Source organism: Petaurus breviceps, unplaced genomic scaffold (genome assembly GCF_028583685.1).
Source record: "Petaurus breviceps papuanus isolate PSGF00001 unplaced genomic scaffold, PetGlider_PUasm1.0 551, whole genome shotgun sequence".
Lineage (NCBI taxonomy): Eukaryota > Metazoa > Chordata > Mammalia > Diprotodontia > Petauridae > Petaurus > Petaurus breviceps.
In genome coordinates, this window is record NW_027186372.1 from 26855189 (window position 1) to 26876350 (window position 21162).

The 21162-nt window shown below is 39.5% G+C and overlaps 1 protein-coding gene and 1 long non-coding RNA gene across 4 annotated transcripts in view; one reads left to right on the forward strand and one right to left on the reverse strand.

Annotated features, from left to right (window-relative positions):
• LOC138172734 (uncharacterized) overlaps positions 1-17860 on the forward strand; it is an 88278-nt gene extending 70418 nt beyond the window's left edge. Inside the window, exon 2 of the long non-coding RNA XR_011171235.1 lies at positions 13686-17860. This is a non-coding gene — a long non-coding RNA (uncharacterized lncRNA). The remainder of the gene's footprint in view (positions 1-13685) is intronic.
• SGCD (sarcoglycan delta) overlaps positions 1-21162 on the reverse strand; it is a 562593-nt gene that overhangs the window by 66761 nt on the left and 474670 nt on the right. The window lies entirely within an intron of this gene.

Here is a 21162-nt window from a genome sequence, read left to right on the forward strand (position 1 = left end):
GTGTGTGTGTGTGTGTGTGTGTGTGTGTGTGTGTGTGTGTGTGTGTGTGTGTGCTAGAGGTGGTGGTGGTAGTGGTGAGGGGGTTGAAGATAGGCAATTAAGACTGCCTAAACCTTGACCATTGCTGAATGGTTTCCCAGGGGTGGCTCGTGGGTTTAACCGCTTCCAATCTGCTTTTCTTGTTCTGTTAATCTGTCTTTCTACTTTGTCAGAGACAGTGCACTTCTATAAATCCATTATTCCAGTAAATGCCAGTTTCTAGGAGATTTTTTTTTTGCATTGTCTGGCAAAGCCCTAACATATCTGGAGCTGCCGATTGTTATAGCGGGTGGCTCTGATGGATGGCCAGCCTACTCAGAGCTGCTCGGAATATTTATCTTTGAAAAATGGAGACCATAGCTGGGTTGGATCAGATACATTAATAAATCACTGTGGGTGTCATTAATTTCTGACAGGCTCTGACAATGAGGGGAGGAAAGGGCAAGTTTTAAGGACTGGCCCTGGGAGGACCTCATGATCCAACTTCCCTTTGTGGCTTTCATACTAACTACAGAATTCCCGTTGGCAGAACTTAACGATAAATTCCAATAGAACTGCCTTGCTTATTTCAAGGTTTTCTTCAAATTGGTTACTTCCTCTCTCCTTCCCCAGGCCACTCATTTAAAACCACTTGGGTGTTTATTGTCTTTTAAAATCCAACTGAAACTTTATTTTCTGGACACTCGCAACCTGGTTGCCGTCATTCTGTACTCCACATAGGGTGTGGCTATAGCTGTGGTGTGGAAGTACCCAGTTTAGGGATGAAGGCGGTTCAGGGTGCCAGGCCTACAGCATGGCAGCTAGCTGGCCTAAGTGAAATTATCCATCAAAGCGATTACCACCAAATAGTCTAGCTGAGGTGCTAATCACAGTGGCAGCCTTGCCTTTCACCATGGCTGGAGGGAGAGAGATAAAAGGAACAGGAACAGCTCTCTTGCTTCCTGACTGCCACACTGAGGAGCTGGGGCTGAGCTATTAGGAAGAAGCAACAAGGCAGGAAGGCATAAGGAGCATTTGGAGGTTTTTTTTTTATCATCTCAGGACAAGTGGAATGAAAATAAATCCTGCCAAAGAACTAGAGTATTGTTCTACCTCCTACTTTGACTTCAGTTCAATAAGCATTATAACCATTTGTTTAGTAACCTGACAGTGCCAGGTATTCACACTAGCTGTTCAAGTAGAAGATATTATCCCTGTTAGCAAACAATTCCAAGGCCCCTTGTGGTGTAATCTCAAGACTTTTGGATGGGGGCTTTAGACACCTGGAACCTAGTCCTGGCTCTACGACCTTCATCAAGGCAACAGCCCTTGCTGGGGTCTTGTTATCTTCTCTGTAAAGTGATTGACTGAGCTGGGCTTTTTTTTTTAACCACCCTTAGACTCTGTAATTCTAGGATCTATAAAAATATTTAGTAGTATGATGCAGAGCTGTAACTAGCCTGGAGCCACTGAGAAGTTGTCCCAGGGCAGACAATTTACAGTCTGTGAAACATAAAAATATAACATATGCATTCTTTTGGCAGGGTGGAAGGTGGTCAGGGAAGTAGGAGCTCAGATGATGGTGGAAGAAGGCGGTTCAGGCTCTGGATAGTAGTGGGGGCTTGGGACTGCAGTCTTCTGCTGTCTCCCTCTCTCTCTTACAATGAATCCTCAACTTGACCTGTCTTGTTTTCTTTCTAAGGGTTTCCCTTTCCCTGCCATTTCCCCACTCAAATCAAATTCCTTCCTTTCCTTTCTGCCTACCACAATCACAACAGTTCCTCTTCAGCTCCTCCCCAATGAGAAGACAAGTTATACTTACTTATCCTGGTTTTACTTTATCTTTTTGGTACCACGGAACGGGGGGGGGGGAAGCCTTTCTAAGTCCTCCTCTCCACAGCAGAAAGAACGAGGTACATCACATTCCACGGGTGAAACTAGATGACCTCTGAAAGCGGTTGCATTTCTGAGATGCTATCCTATAAGTCACCACAGTAACGCATTTTCCTTCTCATTCAATTGAATGTCTAGATAATTTCTTTTACTAATACCATGAATTATTAAGTTGACATGAAGATACATTTCCTGATGTTTATGCTAGTTGGTGCTGTTATTTCTGTGTAGCGTTAGTCCTTTAGCTGCCAAAAATCCTGGTTATAACTCTCCTGTGGCATAGAATATATATTATATATACATATATGAGATATATTTACATATATAACTCTCTATCCTGAATATGAATGCATATAAAGCTAAAAAGGTGTTTATGTATATATGTATTTTAATATATATCTATATACATCTATGCATGTGTGTATATATGTATGAGTGTGTGTATATACATGTATACACACACACACACAGGATTTTCTCTCCTTACCATTTTCTGCCAGTCTTTCATCCATATACTTCTCTTAAGGCTGTGAGAGACTGAGAGATGGAGGCATCGGCATGGGACAGTAGCACGGTGCCCCTCTGGATTCAGAAGAATTGCGTTCAGAACCAGTTCTGCCATTTAGTAACTGTATGAACAAACCACTCTATCACTTTCTGTGCTTCCCTGCTTTAGTTTCCTCATCTATAAAATGAGCGGGTTGCATTAGATGATCTCTACGGTCTCTTCTAGTTTTAATTTTTTCTCAAAACAACAACAAAGACTGACTACTATAAAAGTATTATTTTGTGCCTCCCATAATCTCCTCATCAGTACCAATTGTCTCTCTATATCTCCACTGGGCTCTTGCTTTCAAACACAAACAGATCTTTACCATATCTTGAAAAATGCCTTTGAGTCAGTTTCTCCTTTCAAGTATTTTCCTATTTCTTTATTTGCTTATACTGCCAAACTCCTCATGCTAATAATACCTGCGAATTTCCTTCACCTCCTCACTACCCACTCTGTCCTGATTCCTTGCCCTTCAGTTTTCTGAAAACCCCACCATCCCCTATGAAGCCCTCATCATCAGCTCTAATGGCCTTTTCTTAATCCCTTGCCTCCACTGGCAGTTTGATCTTGCTGTAACAGCATTTGAAAATATTGTCTACTATTTCTTTCTGGAAACACTCCCCTCCCTTGTTTTATGTTACATTCTACCATCCTATTTAGTAGCATACCTAGGCCTTAGGGCTGGAAGGACTACCTTCTAGGCCAACCCTCTACCCTATTTTTTTCTGGCTGCAATGCTTTTATTAAATTCTTACAAAACAGAAAACAAAATTCTGGCATTTAATAGTTGTTATGAAGGAAAACGCTTGAGCTTTATCGTTTACCTGGTACCCCATAGTTAAGGTGCTTTTTTCTCCTCCTTTTCTTTCTATTGGTTTGATGAATGTTTTGTTGTTGCTTTAGCAATTTCTAAGCAGACATACCCCTTTGTCATGGGGGTCAGTCTCGGACACCAGCAGTGCAGTGTGTGACAGACATTGTTTCAGTCACTTTCAACCAACCCTCTGTTCTACAGGGAAGGAAACTGGATACAGAACAGCGGAATGAACTCCAGTCCAATCACTCCAACTGCGTCTTGTACATCTCCCTTGAATATCTCAACATCTTGCAAACTTAATATTTCCGGAATAGAATTCACCAACTTTCTTGATAAAGCCGCCCCTCCCCCTAACTTCCTTATTTATGTTAAGGGCACCAACAAAGATATCCAAGATATTCAGATGGAGCGAGGTGAGGATGATTGCACTTAAAGTCTGGTGACACAGATTTGAAATTCCTCTATTAACTCTTGGTGTGGTCTTGGAAATGTTATTTCATATTTTCTGAGCCTCAGTTTCTTCATTTGTAAAACGTGGCTAATAATTATCCCTGTGAACAAGAAGTACTAGGCCCACTATTTCCTAGTATATGGAACTTCCAGCTGAGGAAACTCCTTCTCCAGATGGAGGTCATTTTTGTTGCTGCAATTTGTATTCATAGAGTTGCCTAGGGAACTGAGAGTTTATGTGACTTGCCCATGGTGACACAGTCAGTATTCATCAAAAAAGAAACTCATGACCAAATCTTCTTGGCTTAGACAACAACTAGGTAGCAAGATATGCATCATGGCCTGACACGGGGGTTAATGCTTTGTAAGCCTTAAAGTGCTACACAAGTAGGAGCTATTAATATTATTAAGCAACTTTGAAGTGATCCAACCATTTTGAGAGTGATTTGGAACTGTGCCCAAAGGGCTATAAAAATGCACACACCCTTTGATCCAGCAATAGCACTGCTAAGTCTACATCCCAAAGATATCCAAAAAAGGGAAAAGGACCTATTTGGACAAAAATATTTCTAACAGCTAGAATGACAAACTGATATCTGAGTCAGGAATTGAACTAGAGTCTTCATGATCCCAAGTTAAGCCCTCTATCCCCTATACTGCATTGTCATTATGACCTGGGGGATGGAGGAAGGTTTCCTGATGAAGGTGGTATTTGAATTGGGATCTTAAAAATGGGTATAGGAAAAAGGACCCACATGTACAAAAATATTTATAGTGGTTCTTTTTGTGGTGGCCAAGAACTGGAAATCAAGGGGCTGCCCATCAATTGGGTAATGACTAAACAAGTGGTGGTATGTGAATATAATGGAATACTATTGTGCTATAAGAAATGATGAACAGGCAGACTTCAGAGAAACCTGAAAAGACTTATATAAATTGTTGCTGAGTGCGGAGAGCAGAACCTGGAGAATATTGTACGCAGTAACAGGCGCAATGTGCAAGGAGTGATTTTGATGGACTTAGCTCTTCTCAGCAATGCAAGGACCGAAAACAATTCCAAAGGACACATGATGGAAAATGTCAATCACATCCAGAGAAAGATGGAGTTGGAATGCTGAACAAAGAAGACTACTTTTTTTGGTTTTGTTTTATTTTTTTTCCCTTTTTCATGGTTTTTCCCATTCATTACAGTTCTTCTATACAACATGACTAATGTGAAAATGTGTTTTATAGGAATGTATGTGTAGAGCCCATATCAGATTGCAAGTCATCTTGGGGAAGGTGGGGAGAAGGGGGGATTTAAAACTTATGGAAGTGAATGTTGAAAACTAAAAATAAATAGTTTAATTAAAATGAGTATAAAACTCAAAGTGAGGGTGCAAATTCAGGGCCTGGGAAACAGTCTAAACAAAGACACAAAGGCAAATGCATGCACAGCAAGTTGAGGGTGAGGTGGGAAGGGAGATAGCAGGAAGAAGTCTAGGCTGGTTTGTTGGGAAAGGAATAATCTGAGATATGGCTGGACATACAAGGTGACAGGTTGTGGAAGAGAATGAACTTGAGTTATTTATTTTTCTCCCAATTTATTAAATTATTTTTAGTTTTCAACATTCACTTCCATAAGTTTTAAATTTTCTCTCACCTCCCTCCCCAAGATATGGGCTCCACACATACATTCCTATTAAATAAATAAATTGATTACATTTCACATTAGTCACTTTGCATAGAAGAATTATAATGGATGTGAAAAACAATAAGAAAGAAAAAAAAAACAAAAAAGAAAATAGTCTGCTTCACTCTGCATTCCAACTCCATAGTTCTTTCTCTGGATGTTGATGGCATTTTCCATCATGTAGCCTTTGGAATTGTTTTAGATCTTTGCATTTCTGAGAAGGGCTAAGTATCAAAATCAACTTGACTCTGTTTAACTGAATGACTTATACTCAGGAGTCACTTAAGACTTCTGAGGAGGTAAGTAACTGGCCCGTATCTCTAAATAAGAAAGATTAGTTTTGCAGTGATATAAGGAATGAATCAGAGGCAACAATTGGGAAGACCTGTAAGGAGGTTATTGAAAGAATGCAGATAGGTGGCAATAGGGGTATTACTGCCGATATTATAATTCTAGTAGTGCAAAAAGTAGGACCAGATGTGAGAAACCTTGGAGTCTGAATTGACTAGACTTGGCAACTGACTGTCTAGGAGGAGGGAGAAGAAGGGAGAGTCCAAATCATTCATAATTGGTCCCCTTCCAACTCTAAGAATCTTTATATCCAATCAGTTGTTAAGTTCTATGAATTTTTCCTTCCTTTTCTTTTTTGTTTATTTTTTTTGTATGGGGGGGGGGAGGAGGGAAGGCAAGGCAATTGGGGTTAAGTGACTTGCCCAAGTTCACACAGCTAGTTAACTTCTTTCCTTTTGAATCAGAAGGTCATAGGTCTAGAGTTGGAAGGGACATCAGAGGTCATTTAATCCATCCTCTTCACTTTATGAAGAAACCTCTTCAACCTCACTGCCTGGGAACCTATTCCATATAATTCTGTATGGGAGTAGCTATACTAGTAGAAATATATATAGTGACTATATATATATATATATATAAATATATACAGTGACTAGTAGAAAAGTTGCTAGATTTGGAATCAAAGGACCTCGTTCCAATTCTGGCTCAGTCATTTACTACCTGTGTGACCTCAAGTAGATCACCACTTATCTGGACCTCTATTTTCTCATCCATGAAACTAAATGTTAGATTCGACTATTCCCAAGGTCCTTTGCAGCTCTGAGTTCATAATTCTTTGATTTCTCAAAAACCTATAGGCTTTTCACGTCAGGAAACTGGTGAATTCTTGAAGAGTTGCTGGCATAAGTTGAGAGGCAAGGGGATAACATGAAATGAGTGTTGAATTTGGAGTCAGGGAAGTCCTCAGTTTAAATTCTGTATATAACGCTGTCACACAAGTCATTGGGCTCTATAACCTCATTTCCCTCCTCTCTAAAATGAGGATAATCATAATATATAATACTCACTTTCCATGGCAGTTGTGGTGATAAATAACATGTGTAAACATGTGGCATATTTAGATGAATAGTGGACAGAGGCATAGATTTGGAGTCAGAAAAATCTCAGCTTGAAACTTGACTCATACTTAGTATCTGAGTGACCCTGGGCAAGTCACTTAACCTCTGTTAACCTCAGCTTCTTCATATGTAAAATGAGGATAATACTAATCTCACAGGGTTTTCCTGGATTAAACGAGATTATATATATATATATATATATATATATATATATGTATATATATATATATACACATTTACATACACACATGTGTGTGTGTGTATAATGGTAATGGTAATTTGAAGATCTTCCCTCCTCCTTAATAGACTGAATGTAATCACGTGGAGTCTGTGAAGGGAGGAGTTTGCTAAAGGGGGAGCAGGAAGGGTGGAGTGCAGCCTGAAGGAAGCTGGGAGTAAGAGCACTTAGTGAAGTAGGAGAGAGAGGACACAGGCAAGGAGACAGATAGGCTTGTGAGTGTTTGTGGGAAGGCTTTGGGATGGTGTTGCTCTCTGCTGTGTTATTGTATATAGAATTCTTTGTTGCTATGATGAATTTGGTTGTCTGGTGTTGGGATTTGGTTTTCTGGGAATGAATAAATATTTTGCTTCTGTCTTCTATATGGAGAGTCTGTTATATTTTGTGATTCAGAACTATGCTGGCATGTTCATAGTAGCTGTTGGTGCTGTGAATATCACCTTGTCACTACAATGTGTATGTATTTATATGTGTGCATATACACATATATTATATATACATATCCATATGTAAACACATGCATATACACATACCATTTTTCAGTCACGTTTGGCTCTTTTGATCTCATTTAAGAGTTTTCTTGGCAAAGATACTAGAGTGGTTTGCCACTTCCTTCTCCAGCTTATTTAATAGATGAAGAACTGAGGCAAACAGGATTAAAATTACTTGTCCAGGGTCATACTAGTAGTTAAGTGTCTGAGGTTGGATTTGAACTCATGAATATAAGTCTTCTTGGCTCCATACCCAGTGCTCTATCCACTGTGTCACTTAGCTGCTATATATACATAAATGTTCATGTCTGTATATATGTATACACATAACATTTTGCAGATTTAAAGGTGCTATATGTGTCAGCTATTATCATAAATGTTACTTATTATTATTAGTTCAATTCAGTGAATTCATTGTGATAAGCTCCTGATGAGGGAATTCCCTCCACCAACATTGATCAGTAACTGTTCTGTAATTTACAATCCTAGAGAATGGTTTGAGGTCTTGGGGTCATGTAACATGCCAAGGGGCATATCAGTACATATCAGACGTGGGCTGAACCCTAGTCTTCCTGACTCTGTGGAAGGTCCCTCTATCCCTTATGCCATTTAGCCTCTCTTATATTATCATTCTTATTAATATTAAAGGCACTCTAGTTGATGACTGGTCAGGGAAATCTCAATATAAATCCTTTCTTAAGTGAAAAATCATTCCTAATTTAACTATTCTATAAAGTTTAGATTTTAATTAGCCCAGTCTCTTCCCATGCTTTGGCCTCAGTTTCCTTTTCTGTAAAAAGAGTGGAGGGGTTGAAACAAGTGATCTCTCTCTGGTTCCTGCCAGCTCTCATAGCCAATTATTCTTGGGTGTCTTTTCTTAAAGTGTGGTGTGACTGAATTTCTAATCAAACTTGTAGCAGAAATAGTATGTGAGAGGTTTCATGATAAAAACAAATCTAGCTTAATTTCAAATGATATCCTATTCAAAGTACTCTTTCTTTTCTGAGTATGGCCCCTGTGGCAGCCTCTAGACATATGCACTTTTTAGTATTTATGCCCTAAGAGACTCATTTTGCCAGCACTTATATACCACCCATCACATCTAGTTAGAAAAATGTTAATCGAATCATGCCTCTTCAACAATCTTTCCTTTTAGTGCAAGCCTTGCTGGCAGATTTCTTTTGCATTGAAATGAATTGGGAACTTTTATCTCTTCTTTGCTTTCTGTCCATCAGAGTCTGATCCGAATATCTTGGTAGTTTTTTCCTGTGAATGGGCTTGGGGATAAGGGACTGGAATGGAGATTAATGAATATCATTCACTTTTCCAAATGTTCATTAATTCTATTAATCAACAAGAACTTATTAAGTGATTACTGTATGTCAGGTAATCTACTAGTGCTTGAGATAGGAAGAGAAAAATGAAATCGTTTCTGCCCTCAAGAAGCTACATTCTATTGGAAAATTACCATATACAACACATTCTTTCCCTCTATTGTGCATATATCTTGAATGTATGTATGCAGCTCTTCACATATTATCTCTCCCATTATTGAAGAGCTGAAATTTAAGCCCAAGTTCCCTGATTTCAAATCTATGCACTACACTGATTCTTCTCCAGAATCTCATTTTGTAGGTTTTGAGATGCTTTGACATAAGCAAAGGGAGAAATCTGTACAAAGCTTAGCCTTATACTTGAGATTACTTCGTGTCAGTTCAGGTCAATTAAAGTGGTGTTCCCAGGCCCACAGACTGTGAGCTGGAAGGGACCTAAGAGGTCATCTAGTCCAACTGCCTCATTTTTAAAGATAAGATGAAATTAAATAACTTGCCCAAGGTCACATAGGTAGAACCAAGATTTCAACCCATGTCCCCTGACTCCAACATCACCACTTGACTAAACTGATTGCTTCTGTAGCTCTTTAATTATAAAATCTGGTGGTCTATCCTCAGTCCTCATCATTCTTGACCTCTACATGTTCTTATGTGCTGATATTATATCCTCCGTGACTTCAATGATAAATTCCATACAAGATGACTCCCAAATCTTAATATACAGTCTAAATATCCCCCCCTGAGTTATAGTCTACTGTCTCTAACAGTTTGTAAGATATTCCTCCGTAAGTGTTTTTTCCAATTTCTTAAAGTCAATATCTCTAAAATAGAACCTGTCATCTCCTCTAAAACTGTCCCACTATGTCCCATTTTCTATTTATGGTACCACCATCCTCCCAGTCACTCAGGCTTCAAAATTTCAACCTCACCCTTCACTCTTCCCTCTCCCATGCCACCCATATCCAGCTGACTGCCTTTTTCAGACACCCTAAAATCTGTCAAATGAGATTTAATCAGGACTGCTAAAGCTTTTGTTTACATATTATACTGACAAAGGGCAGTAGAGTGTAGGGAAAGGCACGCTGGATCCTCCTTCCACATAATCTCACACATTTATCCCTTTCTCTTCTCTAATCTGATTGATACCACCTCATTCAGGCTCTTCCCACATAGACAGCTGTAATAGTCCCTTAACTGCATTCAGTCTCTACCAATCCCTACAACTAGTCCATCCAAGGGTTTAGCACTACATATAGAAGATACAATAGAAATGCTTATTCCCTTGCCCATTCCCTTTATATAAGTGCCAAAATATAATATATAGATTTTCCTTGAAACTTCCCTGCTCGAAAACCTTCATTAACTTACCCTTGCTTGTAGAATAAAATACAAACTCCTCAGTCTACTATTTAATATATTCCAGATCATGTTTTCACTATACCTTTCCAGTCTGATTTCATATGATTACCTTTTGGTTACTTTATATTCCAGCTAGATGGGGTCATTTATTGTTTCTATTTCCTACTTCTGAGCACTATTTATTGCCGGGGTATCCTTTCAGGATCTCAGTTTCTTCATCTGTAAAAATCAAGGGAATTGGACTAGAACATTTCCAAGGTCCCTCTAAGCTATGACTTGCTGTTATTTTGTGAAAATCTTGCCTCTGCTGGGAGAAGGTCATTCCTCTCTGTCCCTTTGCAATTGGACATGCTATTTTCTTCCCATTTTAAAGCTCTATTTACTTGCACTCCACATCTCCTTCTTCATACTATTTTCCCTCCACCCTTTTGGTTTATCATCTTAACTATGTTTAACTTTGTAAAGCCAGGAGACATTGCCTGTGTGTATGATCTGATCCAAGTCCAAGGCGCAGAAACTGCCTCCAGTACCGTAGGGGTGTTCCTGCCATGAAAGTTTCAGTACGATAGGTAAACAAAAGCTTGAATCCTGATTAAATCTCATCCGTGTGCCCCAAGAGTTTTATCTTGCAATTTGACTACATTAGATCCCATTTCATGCTTGCACCCTCGCTTCCACCTTGTCCATGGGAACAGTAAATTTCTTTTAAGAAGCCTTCAGAGGTCGGCAGCATCTTTAGTCTATAACCTCTTATGACAAAGATACTATTTTCTCTTGCTAAGAGAATAGTTCTAAAAACACACTGCTCCTATCTATTCAGTGCTCTTGATTTACGATGTTTTAGGGTGAATGTAAGGGGGAATTTCAGTGGGGATGATTCTTTGTAGGAGGGACTGATAAGATTCTTATGGAATGCTTTGAGGTATATTGAGGAGGTCCTCTTCCTCTGTCCTCCTCAAATCATTTAGCATTTAATTATATTCTATTTGGGTTTTTTTCTAAGTTGTTTCCATGATGTGGTAGGTTGGGAAAATAAAGCACTATCCAAGGAGTGTTGAACCTATGACCTCGAGGCCACATGTGGCCCTCTAGGCCCTAAGTGTGACCCTTTGTCTGAATCTACACTTCACAGAACAAATCCCCTTAATAAGAGGATTTGTTCTGTAAAACTTGACCTCAGTCAAAAGGCTTCACCCAAGGACCTATGATAGAGAAGATTCTATAACTAAGCCCTCATCCCAATTATCAACTTGAAAGAAAGTTGAAAAATTATATTTCTTCAGAAAATAACTGCCATTTGGCATTGCTTCTTCTTTCCTCCCTTAGATCACTCATACTTAGGAACTGGGCACATGTTCTATATGGATATTTGGACATCCAATTCTCCCTTCATATAGAAAACCAAGCAGTTACTTATGAGCAGGTTTCTGTTAGGTTAAGGAGTAGCATGGAGTACTTCATTTAAGCTTTGCTACCCTAGGCCTGACTACCTGTGTAAACCTGAGAAAGTCTTGTCTTCTTGAGGCCTCAGTTTCCTCATTTGTAAAAGAAGGGGGTTGTCTTAGATGACACAGAATCATCTAGGATCCCTTTCAGCTCTAAATCCTTTTACTCCTAAAGTGGACTGAAACCCCTAGGGAACCATATTCATCTACTTTGTAAATATTTCTTTGGGGACAAACAAAAATACATTTCTAATGGTGCATTTTCTAACAATGTGATATATGTGGGAGGAGCATATATTCATAGGTTCATAGAAATTAGGGCTGAAAGGAGACTCTAAGAATATCTAGTCTAATGTCCTACACACACACACACACACATACACACATTATTTCCCTGGATTTCTATTGTTGTTGTTCAATTGGGTCAGACTTTTTGTGACCCCATTTGGAGTTTTCTTGTGGCTTGCCATTTCTTTCTCCAGCTGAGGAAACCAAGGCAAATAGGGTGAAGTGACTTGGCCAGGATCACACAGTTAATAAGTATCTGAGGCCAGATTTGAACTCAGGAAGATGAGCCTTCCTGACTCCAGGACCGGGGATTCTATCTACCATGTCTCCCTGATGCTTGGATTTGCAGAGAGGAAAAATGATATTTACAATAACAGTAACAATCCCAGAAGCCTGCAAGAAAAGTATTTAAATAGAAAATGAACTATTTAAAAGTTTAAACTGTTAAAAGAAAACAGTTTAAAAGAAAAACTAAATGTTGGTAGGTAGGTACCAAGAGAGAAAAAGAAGCAAGGTTTTGTTTTCATTGAATAAAGCAGGGGGGCAGATAGGTAATGCAGTGAATAGAACACCAACCCCGGAGTCAGGAGGACCTGAGTTCAAATGTGACCTCACACTTAACACTTACTAAGCCAAGGGACCTTGGGCAAGTCACTTAACCCCAGTTACCCTGCCTTCCCCCCTCCAAAAAGCAAAAAAAAGAAGTAGAAGAAGAAAGAGATAGGGGAAAGGTGTTTACTTCTGAGATAAAGAGAGAAGGAGATATGGAAGACAGGAAAAAAAGGAAGGAAGAAAGAAAACGAAGGAAATCAAGAGAAACAAATAATAAGGAAAGAACAAATGAATGAATGATTGAGTTAGATCTCTCCCATCTTTACTTGAAGCTCTTTCTATCATGGCACAAAAACCTTATACAATCTAAGAGAATACTAAATCAATTATCCAGGGAGGGTAACTTTTCTTCAGATCATAATCCAATTACACACATTATTGATCCACACCTGTAAAGGACCATGACCCATCAAATGCTACCTGTATCCTTCCCCAACTGCCTCAGACCAGTGAATAAGAAACTGCCCCTTTGGACTCCTGGAACACCTACTCAGTACAAGGTGCTGTAACTAAAATTCCCACATTCCTTATTGTTTTCTTTTAATTTTGCCTTTTCTGTAGGGAAGTACTATACTTCAACAGCACGGCCAGAGACAAAGATGTTTGCTTGTTCCTGTAGAAATAACCCTTGCAGATAATAAACTTTAACAAGGAAATTGTGGGTTGTACAGGTGCAAAAACTACTTTAGTATATTCCTTCATACCCCAATTAAAATGGGAATAGGGAATCTGCCTCTCTACTGGAGTCTATCAACATGGGGAAGTGGGATGGAGTTCTAGATAGCTAGCATAGATTCTCCTTTTATTGTTTGGTTTACAGGCAATCATATCAGTCTACACAAACTATAATTTCCTCTTTGTTATCTGGGCTTCCTCCAGACAACACAATTCACTGAAGAAATAATAATGAAGTACTGCATTTGCTGTCACTGTGGGCTGTGCTGCTGGAATGGGAGGGTGCCAACAAGTGGAGATTAATGCAGCATTAAGGAAGGGAAAGGGTTCTTACGCATTCCCTTTCTAGATAATGTAATCATTCCCCAGTTCATTTTTTGCTTTATTCATATAGGATTTTAAACTTATTATGTTATTTCTTTCTTTTGCAGAAATTACTTAGGAGTTGACGGACCGTGAGGTCATGTGGAGACACTGAGTTAAACAGCATAACAAAGGTGTCATCGTATTTTGTCAAATTATGTCTATAATCCTAATGGTATGTGCAATAAATGGTAGCCTTTCAGAACTTTCTTTGTTGGGCCATAAATTCAGAGCTAGAAGGGGATATTAGAAATAATCTAGTCCATTGTCCCCCTCCCCACTTTTATGAAGGAGAAGACTGATGCCTAGAGTCATTAAATGACTTGTTCAAGGTCACAATGACTGAGCCAGGATTTGAATACACATCTTCTTCATCCAAATCCAGTGCACTTTACATTGTACCATGTTACCTCTTTGATGGCTCCCAGAAACCATTTTTGGAATGGGATCCCAAAGCACAGTGAGAGGTAGCAGTCAGGGATAGAGGCCAATTAATATAGCTCCCCCCATACCTTTTCCTTTCCTCTCTGCCAGTTGAAATCTTGTCCACTCTAAAAGCCCCCATCCTCCATGAATTTTAGCCCTTACTTCTCTCTCCTGTCACTACACTCAAAATGCACTTATTGTTTGTACTACAAAATCTAATTTAGCCCACTGCAAAAGGACCTTTGCTGCCCTGTGGGGGACCAGACTTGATTGCTTCTAAGTTCCCATCCACCTTTATGATTCAATGAAAACATTTTTCATCAGGTTCCTGGAAACAGACTCCAGAACATACTAAGAATCAGCATCAGAACTAGTTATTGCTTGAAATGTGATTTGGGGGAATAATAGCTATTGTCCTGTCTTGTTCACAAGGCATTTGTGAAGACAGCAATTGATTGACTGAAAAAAAAATAGAAACAGAATCTCTTATTAATTTGTGTCCAGTGCCTTGTATGTTTCCTTCTTCTATCTAAATTCTTCCTTCAGTGCCTAGTTTAAGCATACCTCTAACATAAATCCTTTCCTGAATACTCCAATACATGATGACGTCCCCCTTCTGGGAACTTCTATTGAATTTATGGATTGTACCATACATTTCCTGCTGAATGACTGTTTATATGGTATGGAGGAGAAAGATCTGGATTGGGTGACAGGAGATCTGGGTTTAAGTTTCAGATTAACTTAGTCACATCCCTTTTCTGGGAGGTGTTCTCCAACATGATGGAAACCTCACAACCTGAGCGTTAAACAGTTAAAAGTGACTTTTAATGAAGTAGGATATGGTTTTTAGTTGTATTAAGTGAGCCCAGTTCCTATGCTCTTTCTAATGGCCCCCAAAAAGTGATTGGTGGTAATCAAGTGCCCACTAAAGATCAGGACCCATAGCCTCATATACTTCCTAGAGAGGCCTTCCCTATTGAATGATTGCACCATCAGCCTCCTCCCCATTAATGATAACTCCCCCAGACCCCTCATTCTGCATTATTAGGCTTCCAGAACTCTCCCTATTTAATGATTGCCTCTCCTCTTTCCATCCCTGCTGGGTGATTGTTCCTTTGGTGGTACTTCCCTATTGGACAGTTAATTACTTACCAAAGGCCTGAGTTTGCTTATAGGTAATTCACCTTGGTGGGAAGGAGCAAAGAGAATTTATCTCCAGCCAGCTGCACCTGGTTCAACTTAATTTTCTTTTTTTTAATTTTCTTTTTCTTTTCTTTTCTTTTCTTTTCTTTTCTTTTCTTTTCTTTTCTTTTCTTTTCTTTTCTTTTCTTTTCTTTTCTTTTCTTTTCTCTTCTCTTCTGTTCTCTTCTCTTCTTTTCTTTTCTAGCAATTGGGGTTAAGTAACTTGCTCAAGGTTACATGGCCAGTTATTTTGTGTGGGTGCCAAGTATCTGAGGTTGGAACTGATCCTGGGTATCCCAGCACCGGGGCCAGCGCTCTTACTCACTGCGCCACCTGGCCGCCCCCTTAATTTTCAACCCAATCCATTAACCTATCACAGTAACCATTGACAAGTCAATCAACTTTTAATATCTTTCATCCTGTTCACTGAGATCAGATGTGTAAAGCTCACCAGCTCTGCTTTTGAATATTTTGTTGTTTATTTCTCTATTTATGTGTCTATGTTGTCTCCTTACTAACAATTTAAACTACTGGTGGGTATATGATAGTGTGCTAACACAACATGTGGGAAATAGGAAAGAAGCATAGTTACTGAATTGAATTCATTTGGATTCAGATTATCTGCCATGTTATGAATAGACTATTGTCATCCTGATAAGGCCATTTAATGTCCCAGTCAACCAAAATGTATGCATTTCCTGTTCTAAATCACTATTAATTAGAGAAATGCAAATTAAAGCAACTGTGAGGCACCACTTTACATCTATCAGATTGGCTAATATGACAGAAAAGGAAAATTATTAATATTGGAGAAGACGTATAAAAATTGATACACCAATGCATTGTTGGTGGAACTGTGAACTGATACAGTCATTCTGGAGAGCAATTTGTAACTAACCCCAAAGGGCTATAAAACTATGTATACCTTTCATCCAGCAATATACCACTAAAAGGTCTTTATCCCAAAGAGATCATAAAAAAAGGTAAAAGGACCCTCATGTACAAAAATATCATAGCAGTTCTTTTTGTGGTGGCAAAGAATTGGAAATTGAGGAGGTACCCATCAGATGGGGAATGGCTGAACAAATTGTAGTATATGAATGTAATAGAATATTATTGTGCTATAAGAAATGATGAGCAGGCAGATTTTGGAAAAACCTAGACAGGCTTATATGAACTGATGCTGAATGAAGTGAGCAGAACCAGGAGAACATTGTACACAGTATCAGCAACATTGTGCAGTGATTAGCTGTGAGAATACTGTAATAAAATTGTCCAAGACAATTCCAAAAGACTCATGATGTTAAACGCTAACTACATCCTGAAAAAGAAGTATGGAGTCTGAATGCAAGATTGAAGTATATTATTTTCATTTTTTTCTTCTCTCATAGTTTTCCCCTTTTGTTCTGATTCTTTTTTTTTACAACTGTGATAGTAATGGAATGTGGAGATTCCCCTGTATTGGGCTTGGTTTTCAAATTGATTGTATTAAAACCCAGAGCTTGTTAATCCCACCTGTGGGATGGACTTTTTGATGTGAAAAGAAAGTCCTGACTGGGAGGAGCTGGTGACGTAGATTTGGAGAGACACGAGAGAGAGGCGGAAGTTCTTTTTGGAAGCAGCACCTCGTGGAGAGAGACTAAGAGATTGCTGGTGGCCGCTTTGAATTGCCCTGGACTTTTGAGACCTGCCCCCTGAGCTGCCAAGGACTGAGGAGACATGGCTGTTTTGCTGGTACTTTGTCTGTCTGTTTTGATGTTATTTTGCCAGATTTGTCCACTGGTGAAAGACTGTCCTGTTGAAGAAGTCCTGGAACCTGGCATTTGGTTAAGAAGGCCTGAGACTGTCCTGCAGACAGAGAGTGAATACTGTCCACTGGTGAGGGACAGTACTGAGAGTGAATACTGTCCACTGGTGAGGGACAGTACTGTTGTTGCAGGGGTCTGGAGACTGTCCGGCAGACAGAATGAATACTGTCCACTGGTGAAGGACAGTGCTGTTGTTGCAGGGGTCTGGGAGCCTTTCTGTTGGTTCAGAAGCCCTGAAGAAGGATTTTCTTGTTGTATGTTTACAGAAATCCTGGGAGAGGGCTTTGCTAATGTGTTCAGGGGTTCTAGGACTGTTCTACAGACAGAGGATAAATTCATGAAGGGACTGGCAATGTATCTTATGGCCTTGCTAAGCCTTGTCTCTCCAGGAACTAAGATTGCTGAGAACTTGCCTCGTGTCAAGATGAAGAAAAGACCTCCATTTGGGTATTAAGTGCTGTGTTTAAACTTGATGTAACTCTGGGGTAGATTCAATTGTGATCCAGGGGTGGGGAACTTTTGACCTTTTTGTGTTCTATGGTTGAGCAAATGAATGTATTTTACTTATGTTTGGAAACTAATCTCCATTTGAGAAGAGGGGCTTTGTGGTGGACTTAATTAAGGTATAGCCTAGGGGTGGAGAAGTATTTGGAACAGAGACTTTGTAATTGATTGAATGATTGGAAAGTCCAGGGGTGGGGTAGGCCTTGGAGATGATTTAATCACACTTAGTAAATGCTGTATTTTGAATGATGTCATGTTTTGATCTTCTCTGTTCTGGGTTTGTTACTGAATAAAATAGAGAGCACCTATGCTGGTATTTTGAACCTGGGAAGTTGCCTTTGCTTGGTATTACATTACAACAACATGACCCATGTGGAAACATTTTTAGCATGATTGTACATATTGTACATGTATAACCTATATCAGATTGCTTGCTGTCTTGGGGAGGAGGGAGAAGAAGGAGAGAAGGAGAAAAATTTGGAACTCAAAATTTTACAAAAATGAATGTTGGAAACTATATTTACATGTAATTGGAAAAAATGTGAAGGAAAAAAAACCCCAAAATGTATGCATTTCCACATGAATCACCATTGTCCTATGGCATAACCATTGGGTCATGGGATGATGGCTCAGTGAATGAGTGCTGGTCCTGTAGTCAGGAAGATCTGAGTTCAAATCTAGCCTCATACACTTACTAGCTGGTGTGACCATGGGCAAGTCACTTAAGTCTCTTTTGCTTCAGTTTCCTCATCTGCAAAATGGGAATGATAATCACACCTATCTCTCAGGAGTATTGCTAGAATCAAGTGAGTTAATATTTGTAACATGCTTAGCATAGGGCTTTGCACATAGTAGGCTATATATATAATATATGTGTGTATATATATGCTTATTCTCTTTCTTTTTCTTTTTTAGCAATCACTTAGTTCAACTATCTCATTTTACAGATGAAAAAATTGAAGCAAAAAGAGGTAGAGTAACATCAGAAGTCAACACAGTTAGGATCTGAATCCTGTTCCAGGGCTCTTTGCACCAAGCCAGAGTAGTCTGACCACTTTATTTTGCAGAAGACATTTAGGGAGTTGAAGTGATTTGCCCAAGGTTATTTGGCTCACTTCTTTGGAGCTTGGACTAAAATGTATGTGGTCTCCAATGTGCTTTCTTCAATACTGTGGTATCTGCAGAGCTAGCACCATTGCAAGTTCAAGACCAAGTGGAATGAAAGTGGGGTCTTTCCTCCCCCTGCCCCAGATCTCTGGCACATAGCATGCTCTCAAATACTCAAACTGATCCATGATTTCATGATTTTGAATTTGCAAGCTCCCTCCGATAATTCAGATCTCACCCCTGGCATTCCTGAGTATGCCTCCCTCCCATTAACATACAGCGTGCTGGGGGTCTTTCTTCAAATATTGCTTGGGGAATACTCTGTCCACTTGCCCTTTCTTGTTCCTGCCATATGACCAGATCATTTTCACTTCCTGTCATATAATTTCTGGATGATATCTTGTACCCCTATACTCTTTGATTACATGTTGCTGCCTTCTCAAAACCGCTATGTTGTCCATGCTTTGTGTGATACTCACTTTTCATTTTTCAAAGTCAGTGAGTGGTATTCCATGTCATACTGCCATGCAGCAACGCCAGAAGAATGGAGTATTTTTTTTCTTTTTCATTTAAGGTCAGTTGTTTTTATGAGCTTGGCTTATAGCAGGCATTTGATAAATATTTGATAGATTAGATTAGATTTTGATTTTTCTGAGCTCTACTTTTATTTTAAATACTGGTAAAGAGATTACACAGTATCAGAAAATTAGAGTTGTGCTGTAGTAGAAATCAGCATTGGGTGCCACTCCAAGCTCATGTCCTGGGGAAGAAGATGGGAGACCCTGCTACCCACTGACACATCCCTGGTACTAAAAGCATAAGCTCTAGAACTGAGGCAAAAGCTCCAATATCCACCCCGCCTTGGGAAGGGCATCTCATCTGTGGCTTGGTTGTTTTTCCCCTTAGGTTTCATTAATCATTTCTGAGAAGCTGTGAACTTGAACCACTGGTGAAGTCAAGTTTCTCACTTGTAAATTGGAGATGATAATAGCCCCTATCTCACGGAGTTGTGAGGCCAAATGAGAAACCATTTGTAAAGTGCTGAGCACCTTGCCTGGCATAGTGTTATTGACAGACTCTTGTTCCCTTCCCATCCTCTCCTTCAGTCGCTCCCTATTACTCCTATTTTGGCTGGGGAGCACATGCTGTTCCCCAGCCCCAAATTCCTAGTGCAGGTTGAATGTGGGATGATATTCCAGTGGAAATCCCTTTTCCTTCCTGAGTCCAATTCAGACAAAAGCCCTCATAAGTAGTGTCTATGCCATGAAGAACAAACTCTTTGAAAAATGTGACTGGAGGTTGCTTTTTTATGACCATGGGGGTGTCCTGACTACCTACAGCTATGAAAGGAATTAATTTTACTAAGGAACCAGGGCATCCTCTGTGTCCTGGGGGTTAAACTGGCCCATGGATAGGTAGCTAGCAGGAATCAGATTTTGGTGGCAGGAACCTATAGTTAGAGATAAAGATCCATCCACAGCCACATTAAAAATAGGTGCCTGTTATGATTTGCTCCAAGGGAAAAAAAATTCTTTAACTCACAGAAGATGCATTTTACCTCAGGGTTCAGCCTTTATGAAGGCAGGCAAATATAAATGGAGGCCCTCCTGGATGACACAGAATACTCAATTTGAAAAATAAAAAAGGCTCATTAGAGTTTAATGTCTAATTTCATTTTCCAGCAATGGTTATGAGAGAGCTATTGATTCTGCTGGGGCAGGCTGAAGCACAAATAAAGTGTATTTAGGCAAGGCTCCTTTGTGTTATGCTTTCCAGCTTGGTTTTTGCCCCCAGGGAGTTCCATTTAACGTGGCCCTATTCCATCACAGGGGAGGAAGGGGGACGTTTTGAAGCCTTTAGAGTCTCTTCTGGAACAGGGCTCCAGAGAAAAGGAAGCTCATGGTCTTTCAACTCCAATAACGTAGATTTCATCTATAGTAAAGCTTGAATCTTCTGTTATTTGGTTAGAAGGAAGGCAGAGTTTGGAAAAGTCATAATTCAATTCAGTAAGCATTTATTAAACACCTGCTATATGCCAAGCATTCTGCTAGGGGATATAAGAGTAGTCTATGCCTTCAGGAATTTTCTGGGCATATAAAGACAAAAAAGAATCAGTGCCCCTCCAAGAGGAGCATATAACTCATTGGGGGAAATGACGTGCACAGGTGACTAAATTTTTAAGGACATAATATAATTTCAGAGGCAGCTAGGTGGCTCAGTTGATAGTTTACCGAACCTGGATACAAGAGGACCTGAGGTCAAATCCGGCTTCAGACACTTGACCCTTACTAGTTTTGGGACCCTGGGTAAGTCAATTAACTCCAATTGCCATGCCAAAAGAAACAAATAAATAAATAAATATAAGAACATAATATAATTTCAGGGATGGGCCATCACTAATTGGTAGGGGTCAGGAGAATTGGAGGAATTCAAGGAATCAGGAAAGACCTTGTAGGAGATAGCAGCTGATTTGAGCCTTGAAGGGAATTAGAGGTTTTAAGAGTCAGAGGTGAAGGGA